General features: G+C 40.8%; 1 long non-coding RNA gene across 2 annotated transcripts in view; it reads right to left on the bottom strand.

Annotated features, from left to right (window-relative positions):
* LOC133243379 (uncharacterized) overlaps positions 1-22,176 on the bottom strand; it is a 77,969-nt gene that overhangs the window by 5,838 nt on the left and 49,955 nt on the right. Inside the window, exons 3-4 of one of the 2 annotated variants that reach the window (XR_009735062.1) lie at positions 19,324-19,434; positions 14,582-16,592 (exon numbers count right to left, since the gene is read on the bottom strand). This is a non-coding gene — a long non-coding RNA (uncharacterized LOC133243379). Of the gene's footprint in view, positions 1-14,581; positions 16,593-19,323; positions 19,435-22,176 lie in introns of those variants that run through there. The other variant, XR_009735063.1, reaches the window with a different exon arrangement.

The raw sequence follows: 22,176 nt of genomic DNA, 5'->3' as shown, positions 1-22,176 counted from the left end.
ACAAGATAGTAGGAGAGATGCAATCACAATAAAATCAAATCCCATACCTGCCAGGTGAGCGACCCACAAACTGGAGAACAACAATACCAAAGATGTTCTCCATCTGTTGTGAAGGTTCTGAGCCTCATGTCAGGCTTCCTAGCCTGGAGATCCAACAAAGGGACTGGGAATCCCCAGGGAATCAGACCTTGAAGACCAGCAGAATTTGATTATAGGACTTCCATAGACACTGCTCTTGGAAGGCACAAAGTCTTGCACCCACCAAGACCCAGGGGGAAGGAGCCATGATCCCACAAGACACTGAACCAGACCTATCTGCTAGTCTTGGAAGGTCTCCTGTGGAGGTGTTGGTTGGTGGGGGCTCACCATAGGGACGGGGGCACTGGAAGCAGCAGTCCTGGAAGATACCCCTTGGCATAAGTTGTCTCAAAGGTTGACATTAACCTTCCCATAAGCATGCCAGCTGCAACGGACCATGCAGAAGCGTGGCCAAAAGGAGCTACCCCTCGCCCAAGGTCAGGGGCAGCCACCGAGTGTGCCAGGCTGAGATGGCACAGGAGCAACCTAGAGGAGCTACCCCATGCCCGAGGTCAGGGAAGGTGGCCAAGAGGAGCAACCCCATATTCAAGGTCAGGAGGGGTGGCCGTGAGAAGATACCCCTCATCCAAGGTAAGGAGTAGCAGCTGCGCTTTGCTGGAGCAGCCATGAAGGGATACCCCACGTCCAAGGTAAGAGAAACCCAAGTAAGATGGTAGGTGTTGTGAGAGGGCATCAGAAGGCAGACACACTGAAACCATAATCACAGAAAACTAGCCAATCTGATCACATGGACCACAGCCTCATCTAACTCAATGAAACAGAGCCATGCCATGTGGGGCCACCCAAGACGGGTGGGTCATGGTGGAGAGGTCTGACAGAATGTGGTCCACTGGAGAAGGGAATGGCAAACCACTTCAGTATTCTTGCCTTAAGAACCCCATGAACAGTATGAAAAGGCAAAAAGATACGACACTGAAAGAGGAACTCCCCAGGTTAGTAGGTGCCCAATAAGCTACTGGAGATCAGTGGAGAAATAACTCCAGAAAGAATGAAGGGATGAAGCCAAAGCAAAAATAATACCCAGCTAAGGATGTGACTGGTGATAGAAGCAAGGTCCGATGCTGTAAAGAGCAATATTGCATAGGAACCTGGAATGTCAGGTCCATGAATCAAGGCAAATTGGAAGTGGTCACACAGGAGATGGCAAGAATGAACGTCGACATTCTAGGAATCAGTGAACTAAAATGGACTGGAATGGGTGAATTTAACTCAGATGACCATTACATCCACTACTGTGAGCAGGAACCCCTTAGAAGAAATGGAGTAGCCATCATGGTCAACAAAAGAGTCCAAAATGCAGTACTTGGATGCAATCTCAAAAACGACAGAATGATCTCTGTTCGTTTCCAAAGCAAACCATTCAATATCACGGTAATCCAAGCCTATGACCCAACCGGTAATACTGAAGAAGCTGAACGGTTCTATGAAGACCTAAAAGAACTTTTAGAACTAACACCCAAAAAAGATGTCCTTTATATTATAGGGGACTGGAATGCAGAAGTAGGAAGTCAAGAAACACCTGGAGTAACAGGCAAATTTGGCTTTGGAGTACAGAATGAAGCAGGGCAAAGGCTAATAGAGTTCTGCCAAGAGAACGCACTGGTCACAGCAAACACCCTCTTCCAACAACACAAGAGAAGACTCTACACATGGACATCACCAGATGGACGACACCAAAATCAGATTGACTATATTTTTTGGAGCCAAAGATGGAGAAGCTCTATACAGTCAGCAAAAACAAGACTGGGAGCTGACTGTGGCTCAGATCATGAACTCCTTATTGCCAAATTCAGACTTAAATTGAAGAAAGTAGGGAAAACCATTAGACCATTCAGGTATGACCTAGTCAAATCCCTTATGATTATACAGTGGAAGTGAGAAATAGATTTAAGGGACTAGATCTGATAGACAGAGTGCCTGATGAACTATGGACGGAGGTTCGTGACATTGTACAGGAAACAGGGATCAAGACCATCACCATGGAAAAGAAATGCAAAAAAGCAAAATGGCTGTCTGAGGAGGCCTTACAAATAGCTGTGAAAAGACGAGAAGTGAAAAGTAAAGGAGAAAAGGAAAGATATAAGCATCTGAATGCAGAGTTCCAAAGAATAGCAAGAAGAGATAAGAAAGCCTTCCTCAGCGATCAATGCAAAGAAATAGAGGAAAACAACAGAATGGGAAAGACTAGAGATCTCTTCAAGAAAATTAGAGATACCAAGGGAACATTTCATGCAAAGATGGGCTCGATAAAGGACTGAAATGGTATGGACCTAACAGAAGCAGAAGATATTAAGAAGAGGTGGCCAGAATACACAGAAGAATTGTACAAAAAAGATCTTCATGACCCAGATAATCACGACGGTGTGATCACTCACCTAGAGCCATACATCCCAGAATGTGAAGTCAAGTGGGCCTTAGAAAGCATCACTATGAACAAAGCTAGTGGAGGTGATAGAATTCCAGTTGAGCTATTTCAAATCCTGAAAGATGATGCTGTGAAAGTGCTACACTCAATATGCCAGCAAATTTGGAAAACTCAGCAATGGCCACAGGACTGGAAAAGGTCAGTTTTCATTCCAATCCCAAAAAAAGGCAATGCCAAAGAATGCTCAAACTACCACACAATTGCACTCATCTCACACACTAGTAAAGTAATGCTCAAAATTCAGCCAGGCTTCACCAGTACATGAACCGTGAACTTCCAGATGTTCAAGCTGGTTTCAGAAAAGGCAGAGAAACCAGAGATCAAATTGCCAACATCCGCTGGATCATGGAAAAAGCAAGAGAGCTCCAGAAAAACATCTATTTCTGCCCTATTGACTATGCCAAAGCCTTTGACTGTGTGGATCACAATAAACTATGGAAAATTCTGAAAAAGATGGGAATACCAGACCACCTGTCCTGCTTCTTGAGAAACCTATATGACCAACCTAGATAGCATATTAAAAAGCAGAGACATAACTTTGCCAACAAAGGTGTGTCTAGTCAAGGCTATGGTTTTTCCAGTGGTCATGATGGATGTGAGAGTTGGACTGTGAAGAAAGCTGAGCGCCAAAGAATTGATGCTTTTGAACTGTGGTGTTGGAGAAGACTCTTGAGAGTCCCTTGGACTGAAAGGAGGTCCAACCAGTCCATCCTAAAGGAGATAAGTCCTGGGTGTTCACTGGAATGAATGATGCTAAAGCTGAAACTCCAATACTTTGGCCACCTCATGAGAAAAGTTGACTCACTGGAAAAGACCCTGATGCTCGGAGGGATTGGGGGCAGGAGGAGAAGGGGACGACAGAGGATGAGATGGCTGGATGGCATCACGGACTCGATGGACATGAGTTTGAGTGAACTCCAGGAGTTGGTGATAGACAGGGAGGCCTGGCGTGATGCAATTCATGGGGTCGCAAAGAGTAGGACACAAGGACTGCAGCCTTCCAGGCTCCTCCATCCACGGGATTTTCCAGGCAAGAGTACTGAAGTGGGGTGCCATTGCCTTCTCCGAATCATATCTGAACATAGACAAAATATAAACAACAAAAGTTAACCAAACATCCCCTATCCTGATTAATATGAGTGGCTGCTATTTTTTTAACCAATTACAGTTTCAGTCTCTCTCTAGTCTGCCCACTCTATAGAGATGTATTAGTATACCCAATTATACACTTACCCCCCCCCCCGCCCACTTCTGGATAATATTGAATCTAGAGTAAAACATCACTTCCTTAAACTGTTCCCAAACCACCTAACACAAGCCCAAATTCTATGATACATCTTTTCTTTTACTGAGAGAACTCATAGTCCCCCATGCTGGGCATTCTCCTCACTACCAACTTGCTTGACTAAGGACAAGTCTGTGCCCACGGCCTTTGGCTACAGAGGTGCTGACACTATGAAGACTCTTAAAACATACATAGTAAAGTGTCAAATAGTATCTATCCTATACTTCAGTCAATTTTTTTAATATTCACAAGATGGAAACTGGCAGCCCAAACTTTCTGAATTGCAGACATGATACGGTGCATGTCTCAAGCATGCCTGTGTGTGTGCGCTAATGGGAATGACTTGGGGTGGACACAGCTTCTTCACGTCCCACGGGAACCACTACTCCTCATACCCTCCTGCCTTGTTTACTCATTCAAAAAAACATTTATTGAATACCTACTGTGTGTGAGTTTGGGGATGCAGCAGTGAACATATCAGACATAAAGCCCTGCCATCAAGAAGCTGATATTCTAATGAAGAAGGAAGACAATAACAAATATGCTAGAGAGTGAGTAATATGTTTTTTCCTCTAAAGAAAAATAAGTTAAATAAGTAGAGTGACAATATACAACCTTGATGTACTCCTTTCCCAATTTGGAACCAGTCCATTGTTCCATGTCTGGATCTAACTGTTGCTTCTTGACCTGCATACAGATTTCTCAGGAAGCAGGTAAGGTGGTCTGGTATTCCCATCTCTAAGAATTTTTCAGCTTGGGAAGTCTCACCCACTGAGCGGACACACTGCCTAGGACCCTTTCTCAACTGGGACTCTAGATGTGCTGTGACTCAGGACTTCCCAGTGCTGTTTAAGTCTGGATGTTGATCAAAACCCAATTTGGTGAGGTATCCTCTGTTCTTTCTATTTCTCTTTTCTTTTAATATATTGAAAGTAAGCTAGATAATTCTCTAATAAATGTTCATATTATTTATTTGTATATAACGAGTGGCTTATTTTGTTAACAAATCCCTTGAACCTGAGGTGAAAGCGAAAACTTTCAGCAAAGCATTAATTGGCGCTGTGAGCAGATCTGTGAGACAAAATGCCATTCTTTAAGAAGGATGAGATGAAGGTTGATGAAGTTTTTATTCCCAGATGGGAAGATTCACTTTATTGCTCTTTAGCTAATGAATAGGACGTATTCATTGAATTGTGTGAGAATTGGAACTTTCAATTAAAGCAGGTTGAACCTTTAAAAGTTATTAAATGTTTCTGGTTTGTGCTGATTGAAAAAGGTTAAGAATGTGCTGTGCTAGGTGAGAGGCTGGATCCTCCTCTCTGCCTACGGTAAAGCACATAAAGCTAATTGAAAATTGTCTGAAGAAAAGTTGGACTTGGAAAAAGAATTATGCGATTTGTGAGGATGATAGTCCATGTTACAATGCCAAAATTATATTTTAGTTGATCAAATCTTCACTTTTTAGGTTGGCTCTCCCTTGAGCTGGCCCACAGCTTCTCTCTCCTTTATTTGTCCTTTTGCTGCCTTACACCCCATCCCCATCTGCCTCTGTCTCCCTCTCCATCAGCTAATCCCTTTCTAACTTCCCCTATCTCTCAGGAAGTGAAAGTGAATGAAAGTCGCTCAGTTGTGTCCAACTCTTTGAGACCCCATGGACTACACAGTCCATGGAATTCTCCAGGCCAGAATAGCGGAGTGGATAGCCGTTCCCTTCTCCAGGGGATCTTCTCAATTCAGGGATCGAACCTAGGTCTCCTGCAAAGCAGGCAGATTGTTTACCGGCTAAACTACCAGGGAAGCCCTTAGAGGAGAGGGGGAAACTAGCTTCCCCCACTCCTTCCCAACTCTAGCAAGTTTGTTTCTGCTCCTGTTATTACAGTCAATTTGAGTACTATTTGGTCTGTATTTTAACTATGAAACTATGACTAGAGAAAGGAAAGATGACTTTTTTGACACAAGGTGGCCATGATATTCTTTAGACTCCAGAAAAAACTGGTTAAAATGAAATTTTGTTTTCCTTTGAAACTGCAAAACCGGTTCTTCTTACATATGCAATTAAAAACAGCTAGCTTGTTAAAAGGGAGAAGGCAATGGCACCCCACTCCAGTACTCTTGCCTGGAAAATCCCATGGATGGAGGAGCCTGGTAGGCTTCAGTCCATGGGGTCGCTAAGAGTCAGACATGACTGAGCGACTTCACTTCCACTTTCCACTTTCATGCATTGGAGAAGGAAATGGCAACCCACTCCAGTGTTCTTGCCTGGAGAATCCCAGGGACAGAGAAGCCTGGTAGGCTGCAGTCCGTGGGGTCGCACAGAGTCGGACACGACTGAAGCAACTTGGCAGGCAGCTTGTTAAAAAGGCCTGCCTAGGAAAAAGCTTGAAGTCAACCTTTGCCAGGGCTTCCCTGGTAAGTATCTGCCTGCAATGCCAGAAACCTGGTTAGATCCCTGTGTTGGGAAGAGTCCCTGGAGGATCCCATGGACAGAGGAGCCTGGTGGGCTACAGTCCATGCGGTCCCAAAGAGTTGGAGACAACTGAAACAATTTAGCACAGCACGCAAGCTTTGCCACGTCCTTGAAATACAGAGTCCAATTTGTCTGAGACCTCAGCCTTGGGCAAATTAGAATTTCAAGCCAAGAAAAAATAAAAGGAAAGAGCAAAGAGTCAGAGACATTTTAAATCTCAAATGGAAAACTATGAGATCTCTGTCTGGATTTATCTATGTCTCAATGTGTCTTTGTTTTTGGATAATATGAGGTTAATTTGTAAATGCGCTCTATTCAATTGGCTTAAAGAAAAGTAAGCACTTATGAATCAAACAATTACAAGAGAAATTAACCTAAATGAATTTCAAGTTCACATGAACTGGGAAATATTCAATATTAAATATCTAGTATTAATGCTTGTTTGCTAATCTAATTAAGACATGTCTTGAGTCATCAACATTGTGTAATACTTTTATTATGCCTAGGTTTAATGTAAGCTAAATTTGTCAATAAGGAGAGTAACTCAAGTGAAGAAACTTTTAAAATATATATATATATAAACGGGACAAGAGCTTTTAGATAATTAAGAATAATTATACTAATAATTATACTTTAGGAATGTCTGTCTAAAATAGTCTCTCCAGATTGGGGTAACTTGAATTTCTAGGGTTGTGCTAAACTAAGTAATGAAAGTTTATTGAATAGCTAGGTCATTTCCAAATAAAATAAGATTTTGAACATTAATTACTAAATGCTAACTTCCTCTTAGAGAGAAACTAAAGAGATTTTGGACTATTAATAAATATGCTTGGTGCCACTCTGAGATGTTCTCTATAAGAAAGCAAATGTTTTTAGAAATTATCATTGGTATATATGTTCACCAATCTACAGAATGCTAATATAAAGGACAGTTCATAGTTGCTTAAGGAAAACAAGATGTGTTTTAAGTAAAAAAAAAAAGTATGAGAAATGAAATTGCATTTTATCAAGAAAAAAGAAAGTAGATCTGACTTACAGGTGGCTGTTTCTAAATAAACAAAGTAATTTAAAAAAAGAGAGAGACAGGTTTTATGGAAAGTGGACCCCACGAAAATAGTTTTGTACATAATACAAGTTATCTTGAGATGTTGAACTGCCTTTGATAATGGATTTTAAGTTTCTTTACCTGTGAAGTGATCTGTTCTATGTTTATCTTTGAAATCTTTTTGTTAACTTTGGCTAAGAGAGTACCTGTTTTTTCACAATGACCTATATGATCCTATCTGACTGTTATAAACCCTGTTGATATTTTTGGCAAAATACCCTAAAATTAAATTCTAATGAAGTTCTTTTGACCTCTAGCCAACTTTGGGATGTTTCAGAAGGCCCCAAAACATCCCTAAGAGAGGTATTAAACTACATGGGTTCATTTGACATGTTAAATTACATGGGAAGTATTGTCGGAGGAGTGATAAATCTTCTCAGGTTATATGTATGGTTGATGTTACTAATATAGGTATCCTAAAAATTATGTGGAATTCATAAAGATCTGATATCTCCTGATTAAATGTTGTTAATTATAATTCTAATTATCATATTAAAGTGTTACATGTCACAGCAATGACCAGGTTGCTTTGTCAACTGCAATATAATAGATTTTAAACATGCCTTCTATGGTTTCACTCTCATGCCTTTAGAAGAATACTGCTAGGTCTTCAAGACTTATGGAAAAGACTTTCTAAGATTAACCAGATAAACAAATTTTGTTATTAACAGTAAGGTGGTACCAGACTGGAATTGGTTTTCTCTCTCTGTTAAGAGAACAAAGTTTTCTTAGAATGCAACTTCTGATAACAGATTGTGAATTTCTTTGCCTTTAAGTGATTTATATTTGTTTTAAAAATCTTTTGTTACTTTGGTAAAGTAAATAAGTATTATTTCATAATGATCTATAAAGATTATGGTACATGTAGATAAAGCTCCTTCTGTTCTACAAAATTGACCCCTCACTGTCAAACTATTGCTATCCTGATGTCCTTAAAAACATGACAATAGTCTACTCCTAAATTGGGGAATGTAAAATGGGTAAGCTATAGCTGTAAATCAGTCTGGGCTATGGGAAATCCAAGATGGCCACCTGACTTTTCCTGGCTCCCTGACAAACCTCATTTTTATTTGATGGGTTAAAGCCCTTACAATGAAAAATGTTTATGTTTCATTCTAGTTTTGTTATTCACTTCTGAAATAGTTCCTTCTTGTTATGTTGTATTGTTAAGATTTTAATTAAGTTGTTAAAAGGACACTTTGTTTCTAAAGCTTATTCAGTAGTCAGCCTTTGAATAAATATCAAATGCTTCATTATGTACAACCAGGAGATTAATACCTGGATATAATCATTTAACTAAGTTAGATGACCTGGGGTATATTGGGCTATACCTGATGAAAGTTCTTGACTTAAATTCTAGCTTATGACCTTACTAACAACTGCTAGCTATATTATTTTCTATGTTGCCTGTTTCAGAAAATTGTTGTCTCTTGTATTACCAAATATGTGACTGAGCCACTGATAAAATGATATATATAGCTCCATAATTGCCAACAAAGGTTCGTCTAGTCAAGGCTATGGTTTTTCCTGTGGTCATGTATGGATGTGAGAGTTGGACTGTGAAGAAGGCTGAGCACCGAAGAATTGATGCTTTTGAACTGTGGTGTTGGAGAAGACTCTTGAGAGTCCCTTGGACTGCAAGGAGATCCAGCCAGTCCATTCTGAAGGAGATCAGCCCTGGGATTTCTTTGGAAGGAATGATGCTAAAGCTGAAACTCCAGTACTTTGGCCACCTCATGCGAAGAGTTGACTCATTGGAAAAGACTCTGACGCTGGGAGGGATTGGGGGCAGGAGGAGAAGGGGACGACAGAGGATGAGATGGCTGGATGGCATCACTGACTCGATGGACGTGAGTCTGAGTGAACTCCAGGAGTTGGTGATGGACAGGGAGGCCTGGCGTGCTGCGATTCATGGGGTCACAAAGAGTCGGACACGACTGAGTGACTGATCTGATCTGATCTGATGAGATCAATGACTGTAATAATGTAACTCTAGATATGGGAAGAAGCAACAAGAGGGTATATTTTCCTGGACCAAGAGGTTAGTAAGACAGGAATGGTCCAGAGACTTTTGTTATTCACAGGGCCAATGGCACCCCACTCCAGTATTCTTGCCTGGAAAATCCCATGGATGGAGGAGCCTAGTAGGCTGCAGTCCATGGGGTCGCTAAGAGTCAGACACGACTGAGCAACTTCACTTTCATTTTTCACTTTCATGCATTGGAGAAGGAAATGGCAACCCACTCCAGTGTTCTTGCCTGGAGAATCCCAGGGATGGGGGAGCCTGGTGGGCTGCTGTTTATGGGGTCGCACAGAGTCGGACACGACTGAAGTGACTTAGCAGCAGCAGCGGTCCAGTAAGAACACACTGAATGGCCCATCAATGGAATCTTCGCTAGACCTGGAAATGAGCCTTTCCAGCCCCGTGGGACACAATGGCCATGAAATGCCCCCAAAGCATGGTCAAATCTGTGGCTATGAAGGAGCCTGCTGACTGGAAACTGGCACTTGCAGACTGCCTCTGCTAAGATTAAATCTGGCCAGCTGTAGAGCTGCTGAACTTCAATACTCCCTGAAAGGAATTCAGGGTAGATGTCAGAAATCAGGCACTCACACTGTACTCTGGAAAAATGGACAAAACAGGCTTTCAGATAGTCAGATGTTTTCAGGTAAAGATTTTTTTTTTTATGAGCCCAAATTCTTGCATCTTCTCATACCTAGAGAAATACTGACATCATAGGCCAATGTCTGGCCCTGGTTCTCCTAACTAACCTTTCTTCTAGACACCTTGACAACTCTTCTACTTTTATGCATCTTTAACCCTCTTGTTAAGTTTCTTTCTTTGAGAATGCAGCAAATGGATCTCCAAATGGTAATACAAGAATATCACCTAGCTAACACGGAAGACAATTTCACCTGCCCTACTGTTGGCCAATAGAAGCATAAACTTCTATCATAGACTCTTGCAAAGGTGGTTAAATTATCTAGACTTTGATAACTACACCCATTTACTGACAGACTGTGACAAGGCTACGGAAGGACTGCTGTATGGACCACCTTCTCAAGTTTGAGAACTCTGGTTACTGGAACACTCCATCAATTACTGTGAGTGAGTGACTGACTGACAGTTGCTCAGTTGTGTCTGATTCTTTGCAACCCCACGGACCTTAGCCTGCCAGGCGCCTCTGTCCATGGAATTCTCCAGGCAAGCATACTGGAGTGGGTTGCCATTCCCTTCTCCAGGGGATCTTCTCAACCCAGGGATCGAACCCAGGTCACCTACAATGCAGGCAAATTCTTTACCGTCTGAGTCACTAGGGAAGCCCATTCAATTTCAAGGAGTGGATTGTTTTACTAAAACCTACAGTATGTTCTACATTGTTACTTACAGAATTAATAAGACTGCTTGTGTTCTTTTGCCTTGTTCCTATGTTCTTCAGTCTAAACAATCCTGGGACCGACAGGGAAATTCAATAAATAGTCTTGTTTAGGCTTCAGAGACAAAGCAGAGCAGGCCTCTGACCTTGCTTCTAACCTGCCTGGATACTGCTCTGACTAGGAGTGACTGTAAGGGACTGACTGCTATGAGTGTAAGACTTGTAGCACCATAGATAAGATGGGGGAGGAATCTTGAGATTGTTGAGCCCCTGGATGGGGCCTGGCCAACCAAGCCCCAGGTGTAGCAACATTCCAAGTTTTACAAGACAAAACAAACAGTATAAACATAAAACCAGGCTTGCAGTTCGGTCACAGATTGATGATGGTATCAGTTTGCGTCCATCCTGGGATTATAAGCAGGGACCCAGTCTTTGAAGTCTCACCCACTGAGCTGCCTTGGGAACCTTTCCCAATTGGGAATCCAGATGTGCTGTGACTTGGGACTTCCCAGCACTGTTTAAGTCTGGATATTGGTCAAAAAACAACTTGGTGATGTAGTCTCTGCTCTTTCTATTTCTCTTTTCTTCTAATGTTAGTATATTGAAAGTAGCTAGATAATTCTCTAATATATATTTGTATTATTTATTTGTAAAAAAAATTTTTTTTCAGTTTATTGTGAGCCACACAGTCAAAGGCTTTCAAGTAGTCAATGAAGCAGAAATAAATGTTTTTCTGGAATTCTCTTGCTTTTTCTGTGATCCAACAGATGTTGGCAATTTGATCTCTGGTTCCTCTGCCTTTTCCAGCTTGTACATCTGGAAGTTCTCAGTTCATGTACTGTTGAAGCCTAGGTTGAAGGATTTTGAGCATTACCTTGCTAGCATGTGAAATGAGCACAACTGTGTGGTAGTTTCACCATTCTTTGGCAATGCCCTTCTTTGGGATTGGAATGAAAACTGACCTTTTCCAGTCCTGTGGCCACTGCTGAGCTTTCCAAATTTGCTGACATATTTCATGCAGCACTTAAACAGCATCATCTTTTAGGATTTTAAATAGCTCAGTTGGAATTCCATCACCTCTATCAGCTTTGTTCATAGTAATGCTTCCTAAGGTCCATTTGACTTCACACTCCAGGATGTCTGGCTCTAAGTGAGTTACCACACCACTGTGGTTATCCAGGTCATTAAGACCTTTTTTGTACAGTTCTTCTATGTATTCTTGCCACCTCTTCTTAATATTTTCTGCTTCTGCTAGTTACTTACTGTTTCTGTCCTTTATTGTGCACATCTTTGCATGAAATGTCCCTTGGTATCTCTAATTGTCTTGAAGAGATCTCTAGTCTTTCCCATTCTGTTGTTTTCCTCTATTTCTTTGCATTGTTAAGAAGGCTTTCTTATCTCTCCTTGTTATTCTTTGGAACTCTGCATTCAGATGGGTATATCTTTCCTTTTCTCCGTTGCCCTTTGCTTCTCTTCTTTTCTCAGCTCTTTGTAAAGCCTCCTCAGACAGCCACTTTGCCTTCTTGCACTTCTTTTTCTTGGGGATAGTTTTGGTCACCGCCTCCTGTACAATGTTATGAACCTCCGTCCATAGATCTTCAGGCACTCTGTCTATCAGATCTAATCCCTTGAATCTATTTGTCACTTCCACTGTATAATCGTAAGGGATTTGATTTAGGTCATACCTGAATGGCCAAGTAGTTTTCCCTACTTTCTTCAATTAGCCACAGTCAGCTCCAGGTCTCATTTTTGCTGGCTGAATAGATCTTCTCCATCTTTGGCTGCAAAGAATATAATCAGTCTGCTTTTGACATTGACCATCTGGTTATGTCCATGTGTAGAGTCTTCTCTTGTGTTACTGGAAGAGGATGTTTGCTATGACCAGTGTGTTCTCTCGGCAAAACTCTGTTAGCCTTTGCCCTGCTTCATTTTGTACTCCAAGGCCAAACTTGCCTGTTACTCCAGGTATCTCTTGACTTCCTCCTTTTGCATTCCAATCCCCTATGATGAAAAAGGACATCTTTTTTTGCTGTTAGTTCTAGAAGGTCTTGTAGGTGGTCACAGAACCATCTGACTTCAGCTTCTTCAGCATTAGTGGTTGGGGCATAGTCTTGGATTACTGTGATGTTGAATGGTTTGCCTTGGAAACAAACCAAGATCATTCTATCATTTTTGAGACCCTGCTTATTTACTTTATATGCAGAGAACATCATACAAAATGTCAGGCTGGATGAATCACAAGGAGAAATATCAATAACAGATACAAAGATGATACCACTGTAATGGCAGAAAGCAAAGAGGAACTAAAGAGCCTCTTGATGAAGGTGAAAGAAGAGAGTGAAAAAGCTGGCTTAAAACTCAACATTCAAAAAACTAAGATCATGGCATCCGGTCCCTTCACTTCATGGCAAATAGATGGAGAAAAAGTGGAAACAGTGACAGATTTTATTTTCTTGGGCTCCAAAATCACTGCCGATGGTGACTGCAGCCATGAAATTAAAAGACACTTGCTCCTTGGAAGAAAAGCTATGACCAACCTAGACAGCATATTAAAAGGTAGAGACATCACTTTGTTGACAAATGTCTGTATAGTCAAAGCCATGGTTTTCCCAGTGGTCATGTATGGATGTGAGAGTTGGACCATAAAGAAGGCTGAGCACCAAAGAATAGATGCTTTCGAATTGTGGTGTTGGAGAAGACTCTTGAGAGTTCCTTGGACAGCAAGGAGATCAAATCAGTCCATCCTAAAGGAAATCAACCCCTGAATATTCATTGGAAGGACTTATGCTGAAGCTGAAGCTCCAATACTTTGGCCACCTGATGTGAAGAGCCGACTCATTGGAAAAGACTCTGATCCTGGGAAAGATTGAGGGCAGAAGGAGAAGGCGGGAACAGAAGATGAGATGGTTGGATGGTATCACTGACTCAATGGACATGAGTTTGACCAGACTCCAGACAATAGTGAAGGACACGGAAGCCTGGCATGCTGCAGTCCATGGGGTTGCAAAGAGTCACACAGGATTTAGTAACTGAACAACAACAAAGAAATATAAACCAAAACAAAAGAATAGAGTTGAAAGGTCACATAATTTAGCCAGGGTAGTCAGAGGAAGGCCTCTCTGAAGTGGTGATATTTGACCTTGAAAGATCTGCTTGGAAGAAGCGAAGGTATAAGCCATTAAGGGAGCTCAAGGAAGAGTATTCCCAATAGAACGAAGTTCCTCAGAAAAACTAAAAATAGAACTACCATATGATTCAGCAACTCTACTTCTGAGTATTCATCCAAAGAAAATGGAAACACTAATTCAAAAAGATACATTCACTGGTGGTCCAGTGGTTAAGAATCATCCTTGCAATGCAAAGGACACTGGTTCAACCCCTGGTCCAGGAAGATCCTACATGCCACACAGCAACTAAGCCCTTGCACCACAACTAGTGAAGCGTGCGTGCCTAGAGCCTGTGTTCCGCAACAAGAAAAGCACCACAATAAGAAGCCATACACTGCAATGAAGAGTTATCCCCCACTCACCACAACCAGAGAAAGCCCATGCACAGCAATGATGACCCACCAAAGTCAAATAAATAATCTTTAAAAAAAAAAAAAGATACATATGTCACAATGTTCATAGAAGCACTATTTACAATAGCCAGGACACGGAAGCAACCTAAGTGTCCATCAACAGATGAATGAATAAAGAAGATATGGTACATATATACAATGGAATGTTACTCAGTCATAAAAAAGAACAAAATAGTGCCATTTTCAGCAACATGGCGAGACCTAGAAGGTATAATGCTAAGTGAAATAAATGAAAGAGAAAGGTGAACATCATGTGATTTTACTTATACGTAGAATCTCAAACACAAAACAGACAAGCAAACAAAAAACAGAAACAGAGACTTCCCTGGCAGTCCAGGGGTTAAGACACCACACTTCCACTGCAGGGGACACAGGTTCCCCTGGTGGGGCAACTAAGATCCCACATACCATGTGATACAGCCAAAAAACAACAACAACCAAAAAAAAAAAAAAAAAGATACAGGGAGCAAACTGGTGGTTGCCAGAGGGAAGTAGGATGGGGGGCTTAGGCAAAATAGCTAAAGGTGTTTAAGAGGTACAAATTTCAAGTTACAAAATAAGTCATAGGGAACTAATGTACAACATGGGAAATATACTCAATAATACTGTACAGTGACAGATGGTAACTAGACTTAATGTGGTGGTCATTTTGTAATGTATAAAAATATTGCATCATGTTGTATGCCTGAAACTAATATTGTATGTCAATATAATTTAATAAAAAAGGAAAAGAAAGTGTTCCAGGCTGAGGGAACAGCCAGTGTGACTCTAGGGAGGTGAGTGATGTCAAGCATGGTAGGAGTTGAGATCAGGAAGGCAGACAGGGGCCAGATCTGGATCTTTTACTCTGAGTAAAGTTGGAACTACCAAAGGGTACTATGCAGAGAAGATGTGATGTGAGACCTCTTCAGTGGCTCCTTGGAGAGTGGGTGAGAGGGGCCAGCGTGGAGGCCAGGAAAGCCCCAAAAAGCTGCTGCTGCCTTCTTCCAGGTAGGACACTGGAAAGAGTCCTTAATAGGCTTATGTATGCATGGGGGCAAGATATAAGGTGTTGTTAAGGGAGGGTATAGGTAACTGGGGGCCTGAGGGGGAGCCAGAGTGTCACATTGATGCTTGAAGTTTTATCTGTATTGTAACTAATTTTTTTTTTTTTTTTGGCTGTGCGGCTTGCAGCTTGTGGGCTCTTAGTTCGTGACCGGGGATTGAACCTGGGTCCTTGGCAGTGAAAGCTCGGGGTCCTAACCAATGGACCGCCAGGAAATTCTCTATCTGTATCTTTATTAATGTGGTGGTGGTGGTGGTATCGGTGGGGCAGCGGTAGCATTTTCACTGTCTGTTTTTCATTGTGAGCATGTATTTTTACAATTAAAAATAAACAGCCTAGGGAATTCCCTGGTGGTCCAGTGGTTACAACTTGGTGCTCTCACTGCCAGGGGCTGGGGTTCAGTCCTTGGTCAGGGAATTAAGATCCCGCAGTGAACCAACAAGGACCTACTGCAGAGCACAGGGAACTCTGTTCAATATTCTGTAATAACCTAAATGGGAAAAGAATTTGAAAAAGAACATATACAGGTATATGAGTAACTGATTCACTCTGCTGTACACCTGAAACTAACATAACATTGTTAATCAACTATACTCCAATACAGTATAAAATTAAAATAAAATAAACAGCCTAGCATCTGGTGGGAGAGCAGCCTGAGGGCCAGGCCCCATGAACTCAGCCAGAGACACAGCCCCAGGTAAGCAGACATCAGGTAGGGAAGGAGGGAAGAAGGGAAGGAAGGAGGGAACCATTGAAAGCATCCCCTCCATATGATATCACTTATATGTGGAAACTAAAATATGACACAAATGAATGTATCTACAAAACAGAAATAGACTCACACACGTAGAGAACAGACTTGTGGTTGCCAAGGGGAAAAGGGGATCAAGGAGGGATGGAGTTGGAGTTTGGGGTTAGCAGATGCAAACCAGTACATAGACAGTGGACAAACAACACAGTCCTACTACATAGCACAGGGAAGTATATTCAATATTCTGTGATAAACCATAATGGAAAATCATATCTTAAAAGAATATATATATAAATATATATATAACTGAATCACTTTGCTATAAGCAGAAATTAACACAACATTGTAAATCAAGTATATTTCAATTTAAAAAGAAAGGATGAGGGAGTTCCCTGGTGGTCCAGCAGTTAGGATTCAGCATAGCTCCAGGTTCAATCCTTGGTCTGGGAACTAAGATCCTGCAAGCCACATGGCATAGCCAAAAAAAAAAGAATGAAATTAGTTGTAGTTTTATGTAGGTGCCCTTTATCAGGTTAAAGAAGCCCCTAAATTCCTAAATTTCTACGAGATTCCTTTTTGTTTCTTTTTTATTTTATCAGAAATGGATGTTGGATTTTATCAAACACTTCACTGGCATCAGTTGAGCTGATCACATGGTTTTCCTTTATTAATTCATTAATATGATGAATTATACTGATTGGTTTTCAAGTGCTAAACCAACCTTACATTCCTGGGATTAAAACCCACTTGGTCATTACGTATCATCCTTTTCATATATTGTGTTGGATTTGATTTGGTAGAATTTTGTTAAAAACTCATCTATATGTGTTTTTTTTTTTTTCAGCTTTATTGAGGTATAATTGACAAATAAAATTGTCATGTATTTAAAGTCCTACAACATGATTTTATATCTATATACATCGTGAAAGGATCCCCATAACTGTCTACTCCTGTTTTTTTGAAGTAACACTGATTTGCAACATTATATAATTTTCATGTGTACAACATTACAATTAGACTTCTGTATACTCTAGAGCATGCTCACCACCAAAAGTCTAGTTTCTATCCAGCACCATAGCACTGATGCCCATTACCCATTTCTCCCTATCCCCATACCTGTTCCCCTCTGGTAACCACCAATCTGTACTCTATACCTAGTTTGTTTTTGTTTTGCTTGTTTGTTTTTTAAAATATTCCACATATGAGTGAAATCATACAAATATCTTTCTCCATCTGACTTATTTCACTTAGCATAATGCCCTCATTCATCCTGTTGCAAATGGCAAGATTTCATTCTTTTTTAAGGTTGAGTAGTATTTTATTGTGTGTGTGTGTATGTGTATATACACAGATACAGATATAGATAAAGAGAGAGAGAAAGCATCTTTTTACTCATTCGTGTATCTGTGTTTATGACGGATATTTGATCTGTAGTTTTCTTTTTTAATAGACTTTATTTTTAGAGCAATTTTATATTCATAGCAAAACTGAGAGAAAAGTACAGAGATTTTCCGTATACCCCCTGCCCCCACACATGCATAGCCTCCCCCATTAACAACATCCTGCACCACTGATGAACCTACATTAGCACATCATAATCACTCAGTTCACAGATTACATTAGAGTTCGCTCTTGGTATTGTACACTCCGTAATATGCATCCATTACAGTATCATACAAAGTATTTTTGCTTCTCTAAAAATTCTCTGTGCTCTGCCTATTTATCCCTCACCCCTTCCCCCTAGTCCCTGGCAACCACTATCTTTTTATTGTCTCCAGAGTTTTGCCTTTTCCAGAATGTCATGTATTTGGAATCATACCTATTCAGATCAGCTTCTTTAACTTAGTATATACATTTAAGGTTCCTCCCTGTTTTTTCATGGCTTGATAGCTCATTTCTATTTAGCACTTAATAGTATCTCATTGTCTGGATGTACCAGAGTTTATAGATCCCTTCACCCACTGAAGGACATATTGGTTGCTTCCAAGTTTTGGTAATTATGAATAAGGCAGTTATAGACATCCACATGCAGGTTTTTGTATGGACATAAGTTGTCTTTGTATACAGACATAAATTCTTTGTATATTTTGGATAATATTCCTTTACCAAATAGCTCTTTTTCAAATATTTTCTCCCAGTTTGTGACTGATCTTCTCATTCTCCTCACTGTCTTTCACAGAGCAGAACTTTTTAATCTCAAAGAAGTTCAGCTTATCAATTCTTTCTTACATTGATCATGTATTTGGTGTTGTAGTTAAAAAGTCATTGCCAAACCCAAGGTTGTCTAGATTTTTCTCCTATAGTATTTTCTAGTGAAGAGGAAAAGTTAAATTTTTACATAACCTCCTGCTCCTTCTGCCTCTGTAACTCAGCTTGCTCCTTGAAAAGTCTGGATCAAAGGTCACGTAGTCTCAGAAAGTGGGGACTTACAATACTAGGAACTGGAGCTTATTCACCCTTGTTCTGCTTTTTGGATCTGCCCAGCCCCTGCAAACCTGCTTAATCATGCCTGTCCGTGTAAAGGTCAGGCATCCGCCTCTCCATCTTGACTGCTGTTCCCGTGCTTGCGCAAAACCCCTTAGTTTAAACCGGCTTATTACCAGCTAGTGTTGCCCACTATAGTCTGTCTATAAAAACTCTGTAACCCCTTTGTTCCGGGCTCAGAGCTTGGAGTGTTAACTCCTCTGGGCCTGCCGGCGTAATAAACCTAAGATCTCCAACTCTCCAAGTGTGATGCTTGGTTTCTCGATTACTGGTTTCTGCAACACTAGGAGTTCTATAGTTTTGCATTTTACATGTGGGTCTGAGTTAATTTTTGTGAAGGGTGTAAGTTCTGTGTCTAGATTGCTTTTCTTGGCATGTGGATGTCCAGTTGTTTCAGTACCATTTATTTTATTGTGATAAGAACTCTTTAACTTAAGATCTACTCTGTTAACAAATTCTTAAGTGTACAAATTATTATTGCTAACTATATAGATACAATGTTGCACAGTATCTCTCTAAAGATTATTCATCTTGCTTGACTGAGACTTAACACCCATTGAATAGTAACTCCCCATTTCCCTCTCACCCCAGCCCTTGACGACCACCATTCCATTCTTTGACTCTATGAATTTGACTACTTAAGATACCTCATATGAGTAGATTCATGCAGTATTTTTCCTACTGTGACTGGCATATTTCACTTACCATAATGTCCTCAGAGTTCATCCCTGTTGTTGCATATTGCAATTTTCATATTTTTAAAGGCTGAACAGTATTCCATTATGTGTATACACCATGTTTTCTTCATCCATTCACCTGTCAATGGACATTTAGGTTGTTTAGACATCTTGGTTATTGTGAATAGTGCTGCAATCAACATAGGAGTGTTCATATCTCTTTGAGACACTGTTTTCAATTCTTTTGGATAAATAACCAAAAGTGGGATTCTTGGATCCTATGATAGTTCTATTTTTAATTTTTGAGAACCTGCCATACTGTTTTTCCATAGTAGTTATACTATTTTGCATCCCCACCAACAGTGTGCAAAGGTTATAATTTCTCCCTACTCTCACCAACACTTTTGTTGTCCTTGTTATTGTTTTTGAAAATAGCCATCCTAACAGGTGTCAACAGCCTGTTGAAAAGACTGTCTTTGTCTCATTGTTATTACCTTTGCTCCTTTGTCAAAGATCAGTTGACCACATATATGTGGGTCTATTTCTGGGCTCTCCCCTCTGTTCCACTGATCTATTTGTCTATTCTTTGGCCAATACCACACTGTCTTAAATACTAAGTTTTATAGTAAGTCTTAAAATCAGGTAACATCAGTACTCCAAATCTGTTCTTCTCTATCAATATTGACTGGGCTATACTAGATCTTTTGCCTCTCCATTTTACATTTTAGAATCAGTTTGTTTGATATCCATAAAATAACTTCCAGGGATTTCTTTGTCTGGTTTTGATATAAGATTAGAGTAATATTGGACTTCTCTGGTGGTTCAGATGGTAAAGAATCTGCCTGCAATGAGGGAGATCTGGGTTTGATCCCCAGGTCAGGAAGATCCCCTGGAGGAGGGCATGGCAACCCACTCCAGTATTCTTGCCTGGGAACTCCAATGAACAGAAGAGCCTGGTGTGCTACAGTCCAAGGGGTCACAAAGACTCAGACACAACAGACTGCCTAACACTTTCACTTTTTTTCATTCAGGGTAAATATTGAACTCATAGAATATTTCAGGAAGTATGCCCTCCTTGAAGTAGGCAGAATTCTAATACAGCTTCCAAGATTCCCAGCTCCTGATGTACATATACTTTCTCTCAGTTATTTAATTAAACATGAATCTAGTTACTAAAAAAAAACAAGAGAATTCCAGAAAAACATCTACTTCTGCTTCATTGACTAAGTTAAAGCCTTTGACTGTGTGGATCACAACAAACTGTGGAAAATTCTTCAAGAGATGGGAATACCATACCACCTTACCTGCCTTCTGAGAAACCTGTATGCAGGTCAAAAAGCAACAATTAGAACCAGATATGAAACAACGACCTGGTTCAAAATTGGGAAAGGAGTATGTCAAGGCTGTATATTGTCACCCTGCTTATTTAATTTATATGCCGAATACATCATATGAAATGTCAGGCTGGATGAAGCACAAGCTGGAATCAAGACTGCCAGGAGAAATATCAATAACCTCAGATATGCAGATGATACAACTCTAATGGCAGAAATTGAAGAGAAACTAAAGAGCCTCTTGATGAAAGTGAAAGAGGAGAGTGAAAAAGATGGCTGAAAACTCAACATTTAAAAAACTAAGATCATGGTATCCAGTCCCATCACTTCATGGCAAATAGACGTGGAAAAAGTGGAAACAGTGAGAGACTTTATTTTCTTGGGCTCCAAAATCACTGCCAATGGTGGCTTCAGCCACGAAATTAAAATAAAAGACGCTTGCTCCTTGGAAGAAAAGCTATGACAAACCTAGACAGCGTATTAAGAAGCAGAGACATCACTTTGCCAACAAAGGTCTGTCTAGTCAAAGCCATGGTTTTTCCAGTAGTCATGTATGGATGTGAGAGTTAGACCATAAAGAAGGCTGAGCACTGAAGAATTGATGCTTTTGAACTGTGGTGTTGGAGAAGACTCTTGAGAGTCCCTTGAACTCCAGGAGTTGGTGATGGACAGGGAGGCCTGGCATGTTGCAATTCATGGGGTCGCAAAGAGTCGGACACGACTGAGCAACTGAACTGAACTGCACTGAACTGGACTGCAAGAAGATCAAACCAGTCAATCCTAAAGGAAATCAGTCCTGAATATTCATTGGAAGGATTGATGCTGAAGTTGAAGCTCCAATACTTTGGCCATCTGATGCAAAGAGCCAATTTATCAGAAAAGACCCTGATGCTGGGAAAGACTGAAGGCAAAAGGAGAAGGGGGCAGCAGAGAATGAGATGGTTGGATAGCATCATCAACTCAATGGACATGAATTCAAGCAAATTCTGGGAGATAGTAGAGGCAGAGGAGACTGGCATGCTACAATCCATGGGGTCACAAAGAGTCAGAAACGACTTAGCAAGTGGGCAACAACAACATACACACACATACACACAGTGGAACATTACTCAGCCCTCAAAAGAATGAAATCATGCATTTACAGCAACATGGATGGACCTAGAGATTACCATACTAAGTGAAGTCAGAAAGAGAAAGACAAATACTATATGATATCACTTATATGTGGAATCTAAAATACAATACAGATCAATGTACCTATGAAGCAAAGACAGACTCACAGATATAGAGAACAGATTTGTGGCTTCCAAGGGGAAGGTGGGTGGGGGAGAGAAGGAATGGGAGTTTGGGATTAGCAGAGGCAAACTATTATATATAGGATGGATAAACAACAAGGTAGGGCTTCCCTGGTGGCTCAGCGGTAAGGAATCCACCTGCAATGCAGGAGCTGCAGGAGATGTGGGTTTGATCCCTGGGTTGGGAAGATCCCCTGGAGGAGGGCAACCCACTCCAGTATTCTTGCCTGGAGAATCCCATGGACAGAGAAG

The sequence above is a fragment of the Bos javanicus genome, chromosome X, assembly GCF_032452875.1.
Source record: "Bos javanicus breed banteng chromosome X, ARS-OSU_banteng_1.0, whole genome shotgun sequence".
Taxonomy (NCBI): Eukaryota; Metazoa; Chordata; class Mammalia; order Artiodactyla; family Bovidae; genus Bos; species Bos javanicus.
This window is presented reverse-complemented; position numbering and strand designations above follow the sequence as displayed.